The sequence below is a fragment of the Eulemur rufifrons genome, chromosome 2, assembly GCF_041146395.1.
Source record: "Eulemur rufifrons isolate Redbay chromosome 2, OSU_ERuf_1, whole genome shotgun sequence".
In the NCBI taxonomy this organism is placed as follows: Eukaryota; Metazoa; Chordata; class Mammalia; order Primates; family Lemuridae; genus Eulemur; species Eulemur rufifrons.
In genome coordinates, this window is record NC_090984.1 from 35,297,593 (window position 1) to 35,308,872 (window position 11,280).

At 47.0% G+C, this 11,280-nt stretch overlaps 1 protein-coding gene across 1 annotated transcript in view; it reads right to left on the minus strand.

Moving 5' to 3' along the window:
* Positions 1–9,048, minus strand: part of FAM81A (family with sequence similarity 81 member A) — a 65,123-nt gene extending 56,075 nt beyond the window's left edge. The window contains exon 1 of the mRNA XM_069459307.1: positions 8,952–9,048. The gene's annotated coding sequence lies outside the window, so the exon portion shown is untranslated. The remainder of the gene's footprint in view (positions 1–8,951) is intronic.
* Positions 9,049–11,280: the final 2,232 nt, after the last annotated feature.

Sequence of the window (11,280 nt, forward strand, 5' to 3'; positions counted from 1 at the left end):
GTGCAAAGGAAATGAAAACAGCACCAATAAGGACATCCTGTCTCCCTTTTAGTAGGCAGCCACCTCTCCCCACCACTGAGCAAAATTTTTGAGAATAGGTGAGCAGTTCTTAGAAGAAATACACTGGGCTAGTACCAGGCTCACATATTTAGGGAAGTAGATGGCATTATGGTGTAAGGTGGATCTGGGAGAAATATGGGTAAGTCATCTAGGTCTTACATGGTCTCTAGGACGTTGGTCGTACTCACACCAAAACATCCATCCTTGGACACACTATGCCAAGGACACACACATGTTTCTAACACACCCTGACATTTTGTCAATCGTACATTACTCCAGCAACCCAGAAATCCCTCCACCATTGTGGAGAGGGTAAGGCAAGGATTCCAGAACTAGAAGTACTATTATAGTAATATCCTTTAAAACAGTGGAAAGAAATATATCGAAATGTCAATAGTGGCACTGGGTACACTTTTATTCTGCTTTTCCTTATTTTTGAAATACTTTAATAAGTGTATTATTTTCACAATGACAAAAATTTAAATAAATACTTCTTGAATAAAAGAATGAACCAATGAACAACAAAAAAAGCAGAAACTGCTCATTTACAGCTATCAAAACCAAGAAATAAGCCTGATTCCAGGTTTAAAAGATTGTACGGTTCAGTTAAAACACATTTGCTGTCAATTTTTACCCCTGCTCATTCCCTGTGGGCACGTAATTAGGCTTGAGCCTGGTGCTCACATCAAAGCTGTGATTGAAGCCTGGATTGCTTGTACATCAGGGAATCAGGCGTATTGTACAGGTTCGGTGGCTCCGGGGTGCCACCAGCACAGTATTCCCAAAGCCTTAGGTTCCAGGAAAAGCATGAGTCCCTCCGCAGGGTCCCAGAGCAAATATTTCCAATGGCTTTTGTGAAAACGGCCTTGATTGCACCTAGCAAGACTTGTGTTCTTTCCCCTTCCGCTCTATCACATTCACAAAGGGAATTCTGTTGGAGGTAGAAAGATGAGGGGTGATTGTGTTTCTGACCCATCAAAATGAACTTTTTAGAATGCTCAGAACATTTTCAGTGGTCTTCCAGCCAGTGCAGCGATTACTGTATAAATAAAAGGATGTAGCCAATCGGCCATCCATACAGCCTCCATCAGGCCCGGATGGATTTACAAACGGACCCCTAGGTGGAATGGACACCGATGTTGCTTTAATCCACCCTCCACAGTTTAGGATGATGTTAACGTTTTTATGAGAACCCTGCAAAAACAGATTGGTTTTTGTTCTCATCTATTAATAACAGCTATTTTGAAATGCTATTTAAATCTTCTATTGTTATTTGAACTTTTCATGGATCATGTCTCCCCAACTGAGCTGCTCTGGGGCAGCAGGGACCACATCCCGCATGAATCTGTAATCCCCATGGAGCCTGGCACAGCGCCTCTTCGCAGACACTCATAAATATTTGTTCACTTGCCGTTTTGTTTTTCTAGTTAGGCAAGGCCCATTGTTTTAATTGTTGAGTTGCTCTGCCCAAATGACATATGGATTGCGGACTCAAGGTGCCTCTCCAGCTGCGAGCCTGACACACGGCTTAAGGTCACCCTGCCGCGGGCACGGGCACTCACACCAAACAAGAAGTGTCTGAATATTACTTTAGGGGTGTTTTATTATGATAAACAGCTATATTTGGCCACTTTTCTTTCTGGCGTTAGAAAAGACACCTTCCCAAATGTTGAAAAGAGAATGTGCTAAATGCAACAGCTAGAATAGAAAAAATATTACTAAAAGCTGGTGTAAACTCTCTACCTACTAAACTACCTCCACCCCCAGATGCACCAAGGATCACACAGAGGAGGGGAAGGCACGACTCCGTTACTCACGCAGACAGGATGCTAGCGGTGACTTTGGGTTCTACCCTGTAGGAATCCCTGATGGAAAAGTTAAGGATTTGGGCTTGGAAGCAAGATCCAGTCTCCAGTCTGTGCCCTTTTTCTCACACACACAGCGAGGGGGTTGGACTTCTCTGCCTAACATGAGAGTCTATGAGAGACTCTTTTATTTGGAGTAACAACTTGAGCACAGCACATTAATTTTATAACTATCTTAGAGAGAGCAGGGGAGGACTCTAGAGCTTTTCCAGAGATAATTAAAAATGGAGGGGGAAAAAAGGAATCTGAAACAAAAAACAAGCTTAAGGCACCAGGGGTTTTTGAATAACATCTTCCCGGTTAAACAATTTTAAGAATTCCATAATGCAAAAGCAACCCCCACACATTCTCTCCCACATAAACATGCTTTTTATTTAAGCCGCACTCAGCTACAGCAGCAGAATCTCTCGCCTTCCCTTCCACAGCTACTTCATCCAGAGAGGATGTCGTCTCCACAAAAGCATCCTTTGCGGGAGGTGGGGAGGGGCGCTGACCCCCAGTTGGCAAGTGCAGACACACCTTGAGGGAAGAATACTGCAGTTCCCAATAACCCCAATAACTCACCCCCCCAAAATCTGATTTGTGACCTCGAGTACCAATGTTGCTTTAGCAGAGACTGAAAGATTCGGGCTTTTTGATGTTTACCAACCAGCATATTCCCAGTAACTTTCCTGGTGTGCCAGAACGAGGTAATTATTTTCCGATAAACCATTTTATTATCACCAATAACTACATTTTTAAAATACCAAGAACCATTGAGCCATGGAAAGGAATCAACAAAAGACCACCAAGCAGTACAAAGCAATTGAGTTTTCTCTTTTTCCCAAAATCACCTGCTTTTATATTGAAAACTCATGGAACAAAAAGAGACATTCAATAAGTCAAGGAAGTAACATAATCAGTAGGGAGAGGGAGGACAATAGAAGAGATGCTAAGAGAAAGGACCAGGCAGAAAGGGAGGAAGAGGCGAAATAGCGGGTGGAGGGGAAGAGGGAGCCAAGGAGGCGCAGAGGAGAGAGAGGAGGCCAGACACGCAGGAGGAAGCAGGTGGCTCCAGGGTTCCAAGGGAGGAAGTGAGCCTGAGAAACTACTCCTCTCACATTCAGCTGCTCATTTGGGGTGTGAAGAACTGGATGGGCCATTTTTAATATGCTATGTTAGGTTTCTCTATCGTTTTTTTAAATCAACTGTGCTCTTTCTTTGTCTTGACACACATACACGAAATTAAGATGTCATCAGGGAAAGCTCATTTTTTTCTACTTACAACATGAAAATATCTTCTGAAATTATCTACCGTTTTCCTAAAAGATCCAATTTTGAGCCAACACCCATCCGACTGGGTAAGGCATGGGTCACGCACCCACCTTCACGGACCAGATGCTAGCAGGCAGCTCTCACTCAGGTCATTCTGTGCACTTGCTTAATGATTTATCAAATTCCTTAGTCCAGTCAACAAATACTCACTGAGGCTCTATGGTGCTGAACAAGACACAGCCCCCACACTGGAGCAACTTCAATTCTATAGGGAAATAATACTAGCAAGCCACCATGCAAGAATGGAGAGGCTGGTGAGGGCCACATGAATGGTACCAACGAGGTATTGCCACCAGGCAGGAGGCAGAATCACTTTGAACTGAGCCATCCGAAACAGCATTTGCGGAGCACGCATTTGAGTCGGATATGCAAAGGGGTAAACTATACAAACTCAGGGCAGCGTGAGAAAGGGTAGAGAGAGGACAAAGCAGAGGAACACTGACTAGTAAGAACCACGGGCCACACAGGTTCCCGTTGCTAAGTAGTGGGAGATAAGGCTGGAACAGTCCATCGAGGCCAGTGTGCAGTGGCATTCACTCCACGACTGCCTGGAACAGGAGAAAGACAGGAGGAGCAGAAAGGAAGGGACAAGGGAGGAACTCTGTGCCGGGAGCACCCCAGCATTCCATGACCAACTGGGTGTGAGAGTGTGCAGAAGAGCCGCAGGCGTTCAGGTGCCAGCTACAGACAGGGGGACGGCAGCACTAGAATCATTGAGGAAGGCACCAGGAGGGACACACTGCCGCTACTCATTAGAAAACATCAGACAACCCACGTTAAAGGCCGTTCTACAAAATAACCAGCCTGTACTCTTCAAAGGTGTCAGGGTCATGAAAGACAGAATGACTGGGAAACAGTCCCAGATTAAAGGAAATGAAAGAGGCCTGAAAACTAATGCAACATAAGATCCTGGACCAGAAAACATCTTGTTTTTATTAAGATCTTTCTTTCTCCCTTTTTGCTATAAAGCACATTACTAGGACAATTGGTGACAGTCGAATAAGGTCTATAGATTAGATAACAGTACCGAGTCAGCGTTAGTTTTCTGATTTTGACATTTGTTATACAAGAAAATGTCCTGTTATAAAGGAAATACACACGCAAGTATTTAGTGGGGTGAAGGTATGTAACATGTCTACAACTTGCTCTGAAATGGTTCAGGACAAGTTACAACATGTATGTTTGTGTGCATATGTACATACATGTGGATAGACACAAAGAAAGTGGGAGCACGTGATGGAGTGAGAATGATAAAGCAAATGTGGTAAAAAAGTCAATAGTTATAGAATGTGGTTAAAAGGCATATTGGAATTATTCAAATTATTCTTGCAGCTTTTCCATAAACCTGAATTATTTCAAAATAAAAAGTTTTAAAAGTGGAAAAAAATGATTAGGGAAGCCAGGATTACAGAACAGAGAAGAAATAGTCTATCTTCTGAGTATTAAATTCCGAGTGGGATTTGGGAGAGAGGTCAGGATGCCGTGAAGGCATCTCAGGGCCCTGAGCAAAACAGGGTTAAAAGCAGGGCTCCAAGGTCAGATCGCCAGAGTCCCTTTCCCAGGTCTGCTCCTTGACAAGCAGAGCCTTACTGAAGTTGTTCTGATCTCCCTCTGCTTCAATTTCTTCACCTGTGTAACAGGAATAATGGGAGTCTGTGCCTCACAGTTGGAGCGAGGATTAGCGAACATAGTACAAGTGAACGAGGGCACCCAGGGAGCGCGCTGGAAAGTGCCCAGTGCTCTATAACTGCTATTGTGGGCTTGGACGTGACGTTGAGCTGGAAGAGAGAGAAGCCGGAGGCCAGGAAAGGAACAGAAAAAGACCAAGGACAGGCTCTCACAGAATCCCCACATCCAGAGGCCAGGAGACAAGGAAAAGAAGACAAATGAGGTGCGAATGGGCCTGGACAGCCAGTGCCTCAAAGACTGGGAGAGACATGCAGGAGGAGGGCTGATGCCAGCCCAAGATGCAGGGCACAGATCAAGGTGGGGAAAGACAGCGAAGGCGTTGGGTCTGCAACCAGGACATTTCCGACCGAGGACCCCCAGGAAGCAGTTTCAACAGAAAGATGAGAGTGAAGCCAGAAGAGGTGAATGGACAGTCAAAGGAGAGAAACTGAGGACAGCTCAACAGAGCAGCAGGGTCTAGAACTGCACTGTCCCGTATAGTAGCCATTGGCCTCACGTGACTGCTTAAACTGAATTCAAATTCATTTAAAACTAACTAAAATGAAAAGCTAAGTTCCTCAGTCACGCTGGCCACATTTCGTGTGCTGAAAAGCCACATGTGGCAAGCGACTACCACATGGGGCGGTACAGACATAAAATATGTCCCCCACCACAGAAAGTTCTGTTGGACAGAGCTGGAACTCTAACACAATTTCTTCTGAGAAGAAATTTCTTATGGTGGAGTGAGGGCTGGGGGCAGAGTAAGGAGGGACCAAAGAAACTGGAGAAAGGGAACAGCAAATACAGCAAGTTCCCAAAAGAGGCAAGAAGGAAGGAATGAAGTTCAGAGAATGAAGAGCGTGGAGTATATGTGGGTTAATCCTGGGGAAAGGATTTGTAGACATTTTCTTTCATTGAGAAAGAGAAAATAAAGAAGGACAAAGAGAGGAAGAGAAAAATGCTTGGGGTACTGAGGAAGGTAAAGTGGGAATTTATATTGTGAAATCAGTGGTGAAATTAGAGCCAGCATAAATTTGCTATGGAACAAGTCCGAAGACCTTTATGATTTTCTCCTGGATAATTTGGCAGGCTGGGAGAAGAAAAAGGAGATAATGAGTGTGATTTTGGACTGAGGACTGGAATATGAGAAGCTCAACATGCTAAGACAAAGGATTCTGGATTCCAGACAAAACTGAAATGGCTGGCAACCCATCCACTCCAAGTCAAGAAACAGAGCCATAAAGGGGCTGAAGGATGGAACAGCAAGGGATTAAGGGACCAGAGTCCTCAGCGATGGTTAAAATCAGGTGCAATAGGTGTAAAGAATCATCTGAGTAGGCTGATATTGAAGGTGAAAAAAATTCCCAAGACTTAACAAGTCCAAGATGTTAGTAATTGGAGAAAAGTAGAAACTGAGGCTATGGAAGCTGATGTTGAAAAACTTCACAATGAATTAAAACAGCCTTGGCATAAACCCCAAAGTCACTGGCAAGAAACAAAGCAGAGCAGAGAACAAAGCTAGTTGCTCGCATTTTGTGTTTGTTTCTTAGTTTCTCACTTTTTTGTAGCATTAAGTGAAGTGATTCCCACTGAACCGGGGTAGACATCAGAATTACCCAGAGTTCTCTTTTCTCTCTTCATCCTCCCTGTCCTACTGCTCCTCCTTTGGGGTTTTGTTTTTTCTTGTTTCGTTTTTTTCAAGACAGGGTCTTGCTCTGTCACCCAGGTTATAGTGCAGTGCCATGATCATAGCTCACTGTAACCTCAACTTCCTGGGCTCAAGTGATCGTCCTACCTCAGCCTCTGGAGTAGCTAGAACTACAGGCATGTACCACCAAGCCCAGCTAATATTTCTATTTTTTGTAGAGATGGAGTCTTTCTATGCTGCCCAGGCTGGTCTTGAACTCCTGGCCTCAAGTGATCCTCCTGCCTTGGCCTCCCAAAGTGCTGGGATTACAAGCATGAGCAACCGTGCCCGGTCTGGGTTTGTTTTTAAAAATAAGGATTCTTAGATCTCACCAGCCTCCCCCCAACCTCACTCCCCCACCCCACCCCCGCCAACCAACGTGATTCTAATTTGGTATATTTGATAGGTCATGAAGAGTCATGTTTTTCAGAATGTTCCAGGTGATTTGAGGAGCCACCAGGTTTGGGAAGCACTGAGCCAGAAGATAAGAAGGAGGGTATGGGGGCACAAGCAGACAGCACTACCTTCTAAGAGACTTAGCTGGGGATGGGCTCATGGGTTGGCAGTGGCACTAAGGAGCCAGTGGAAGAGCACTCCCCCTCTGGTGAGATGGGAGAGGTCAGCAGAGAGAGCTGTTCTGAGGGAAGGTGTTCACTCAGGCTCTGGTGCTACGGGAGGGAGAGGAGGTGGGCTCAGCGACAAAAAAAATGAAAATTCAGGACTGTGGCTGCAGGATGCAAGAAATAAGACACTGAGAGGCAAACTGGAGTCACATAAGTTAGTGGCCTGCAGAGAGAGGAGGCTGAATAATTTGCTAATGAGGGTTCCAAGTGCAATGATGTGTGTGGTTCATTAGAGGGTTTGTAGGGTTTGGCAGTTGAATTCTTGAGCAGTAAGGATTTTTCTATCTCTATGCTATCAGAATTCTAACATCTAAACCATTAATGATTATTAAACCCTCAGGTAAACAAGCTTGCAGAAGATTATACATTAACCTTGGAAACTTTGTCTTCCCATTCCACATTTTCATACAGATGAAATCAGATTCGAATGAATATCAAAGGTAGCCTTGAAGCAGAAAGTCTGAAGAAGCAACCCGAGGAATCAGTAAGAGGGCACTTCCTCCCTTCCACCACCACGGAAGAGGGAAGTTTATCCACTGAGAATATGGAAGGGGGTCTGAGTGTCTTTTTTAGTACCAGCCAATGCTAAAAATAGAAGTGCCACAGCCTACTAGGTCTCAGGAGCACCCCCCGCCCCCAACACACACACACACTCCATGACAGGGCCCCGAAGGCAGATGCAATGTGCAAATTCTAAGGACGGTTCTCAAAAAAGAACATATTTACTCTCACAAACCTCACTCTCATTTAAAGAGCAAGCTGCAAATGTTTGCCCCTGCTTCCAAGAAAGCTGCACTTTTGTGCATTCAAATCATCCTAGCATTATTTCTGGTTACTCCTATGAAATAATTTATAACGCTGGCGTACAGACTCTAAGCCGAGGGTGCCAGCGCACGCGCACATGCACACACACACACACACACACAACCTCGTGCACATTGAAGAAATGACTCACTTAATTTGCTGCTGCCTGCCACTACTGGGTTTTGGTTTTACCTGTTCAAATACAAAGTTTCCTATTAGATCAACTACGGGAAAGAACTCATGAGCATTAACCCTGATTTTGTTCTTGTCTTTAGGGCACGTAAGGGGTTTTAACCTGTGCATCTTAAGAGCCACTCTCTCAATCACAGACTGCTCTATCCGTAATCTTCCATAATACGATAACATTTTTTGCCACTTTGGGAGCCAGTTAATGGAAACCCCCGTAGAATAAACAGGGTTGAACCTTGTCTATCCAGTACGTGCAGAACCGTACTTTGGGGTTCTTTCTCAGCTCTCAGTACAAGACACAACAGCAGTGTGGAACTGCAAAGAGCCCGAGCCCCTCCTTTGAAAGATGAGAAAAAGAGAAGGAGCGAAGGAGTAGAATGGTTACCCTGCCCAAGGTCACTCAGCTCTGAGTGGTGGGTCTGTGGACTCGCCCCTGCCCCTGGCAATCTGTGCACCAGCGCCGCTCCCCCAGACAGTCCCTCGGGGCTTCAGCTGGGTTGCCAGCATGCAGCCCCCGCGAAAATGCAACGCCAGTTGCGCTCTGTGCCCAACTTCATCCCTTCGCGTCAGCATGCAGTTAACCCTCTCGCCCGCGGCATGTCACATGGGCCACGCGCAGCTCCCTCTCTCCCCCACGCCTATCTACTGAGCGGCTGCCCCAAGGTCACCGGCCGTCCCGGGGAGCTCCCGCCGCCCGGACCCGCAGGATGCGCAGCCGGGGGTCCGGGTCGCGGCACTCACCGGCGCGGGGGGCGGGCGCGCCACGGCCGCCCATGTCCTCGCCGGCGCGGCTGGGTGCGGCGGCCGCGGGCGCTAGCTGAGCAGGGCGCCCGGCTGCGGGCCCGCGCCGCGGGGAGCGCTGTCCAATCAGCGCGCGCCTGCCGCCTGGCCCGGCGCGCGGCCCGGCCGGGTTCGCAGCTCCAGGGGGGCGCGAGCCGCCGCGCGCCGCCCGAGCCGCTTCCGGGCGCGTTGCCTGGACGCGGTTGCCGTGGCAGCCCGAGCTGGAGGCTTTCCCCGCGCACCCGCGCCCAGCCTGCCGGCGCCGCCCCTCCTCCCTCCTCGTTCCCACACCCAAAATAGCCTCTGCTCGGCGCTGCTGGTTCCCACAGAGCTCGCATCCAAGCGCCTCGGAGTTGGCGGGCGGGGATTTCGCTTATTGGAAAATAAATCCTGTCGTAGGGCTGCTTGACTTGAAGGGAGAGGTGTTCAGATGGTGCCCGATTAAGATAATAGCCACGGTGGTTGCGCTGTAATTCTCTCCAGAGTCCTAACACCCCTTATTTACTAAACCTCTTGCCCACAAAATTAGTTATCCACCCCCCAAAATTGGGGAGAAGTTAATTGATTAGGCCACGGTCTGGTAAACGGCTCGCGCGCTGACGTCCCACCTGTGCAGGTGAACCAACCCTCCGGGGCTCCTGTCATTTAATGAATCACATTGACACCTGCAGCTGAGACCAAGGATCCCGTCTCATCGCAACAGACACGACGCGAGAAAGAACTGCCAACAGCCCTCTTCTTCCCCTGCTTTCTGCTCCCTCTGCTTCGTGCCCCTCCCAAGGCGCCCTAACTCTTTCCACCTTCCTCTCGATTTTGGATTCTCATTGTGATACTGCACTAGCCGATTCACTCATAATTTTGCTTCCTCTCGGTGGGCGGGATTTAAGCGGAGTTGGGGACCCCAGGTTTGCCAGCCTCGCTGCGTCAGGTTCATACATCTTTCGTAGACGCTGGTACTTACCCTGCGCAGGTGATCCCGTCTGCTTCCCCGGACAGCCCGAGCTCCTCCAACCCCGGGAGGGAGCAACACGAGCTGCGGAGTCGGGCTGAGCCGTTTTGGAATCCTCGCTCCAGGAATAATTTGTGTGTGATCTTGGGTATTCTGCGGCTATTTTCCCACCTATAAAACGGGATAATACCCCCCCACAAAGGGCTAATGCACCTTGTAACATTCATTCAGACAACAATATTTATTAGATGCTTGCCAAGTGCTAGAAACTATGCTTAGCTCTAAGACACAGTGGTGAAGAAGGAAAAAAGAGACATCACTCTCCTCTCTCCTGGAGTTTCTATTCTGACATATGTTAATCGAATCATCACAGGCACATGTAAAACTGCCACTGTGACCAGGAGAGTCATGGCCTTTAGTCCTGTGATGTGGAGACCTGATCTAGCAGCATCCCTGTAGCGCTGTAAAACCTCAAAGATTATTCGTTCCTTTTCACGGTTAGATTCCCACTGGCTGGTGCGTGGTATGTACTCAGTAAATACATATTGAATAGAATCCTGTGTCATGGTGATGACAGTATCATTCAATTTCCCAGTGACATTCTGCCACTTAAAATATATTCAAAACATATGTAACTGCCACAGTTTATGGAAAGGTGCACAGATATTAATATTGCCAGAAATCACCCATGCAAACCCAGAGCCCATCACAGAGAGTCCAGAAAAAGATTCAACATGTTTCTTGCCTGTCTCCATCGGGTTGCCTTCCAGTATGTAGGGCGTGCATCTCAGACGGACACATGGCGGTCCCCTCAGCCTTGTCTCCCCTCTCTCCTCAATACTCCACTGGGCCCCCCATCCTGTCCCTCCCCCTCTAGTCAAAGCCTCAGGTGACCCATTCCTGCCTTCCTAGGAGGGACCCTTACATTCCTCAGAATGGAGTGCCCATAAAGCAGAGGAAACTCCCTCTTCCTACTTCTTATGACCTTCAAAGACACTGTGATATTTTATTTGCTACAAGACTCCCTCACTCTCAAGGATAGGGAAGGAGAGGCCCTGGAAGATGAGGGGCTCTTGCCATATGTGTGCATCCTTTATAGAAGCTGACTTGAATTTCCTTTCTAACAATCATACCAATTAACAAATAAAATCCAATATTTAAAAAGATTCACTAATGATAAGACAAATCAGTGTAGTTCTTTCAAAACATGAATTTTTCACTATGAACTGAGATTTCAAAGTGGTCTTGAAACAGGTCCACCGCTTCCCACTTCTGACATACTGTTTTTTCTTTCCAGGTGATTTGTTTTCAATTCTGAAAGGAAGAAATTTCATGCACAAT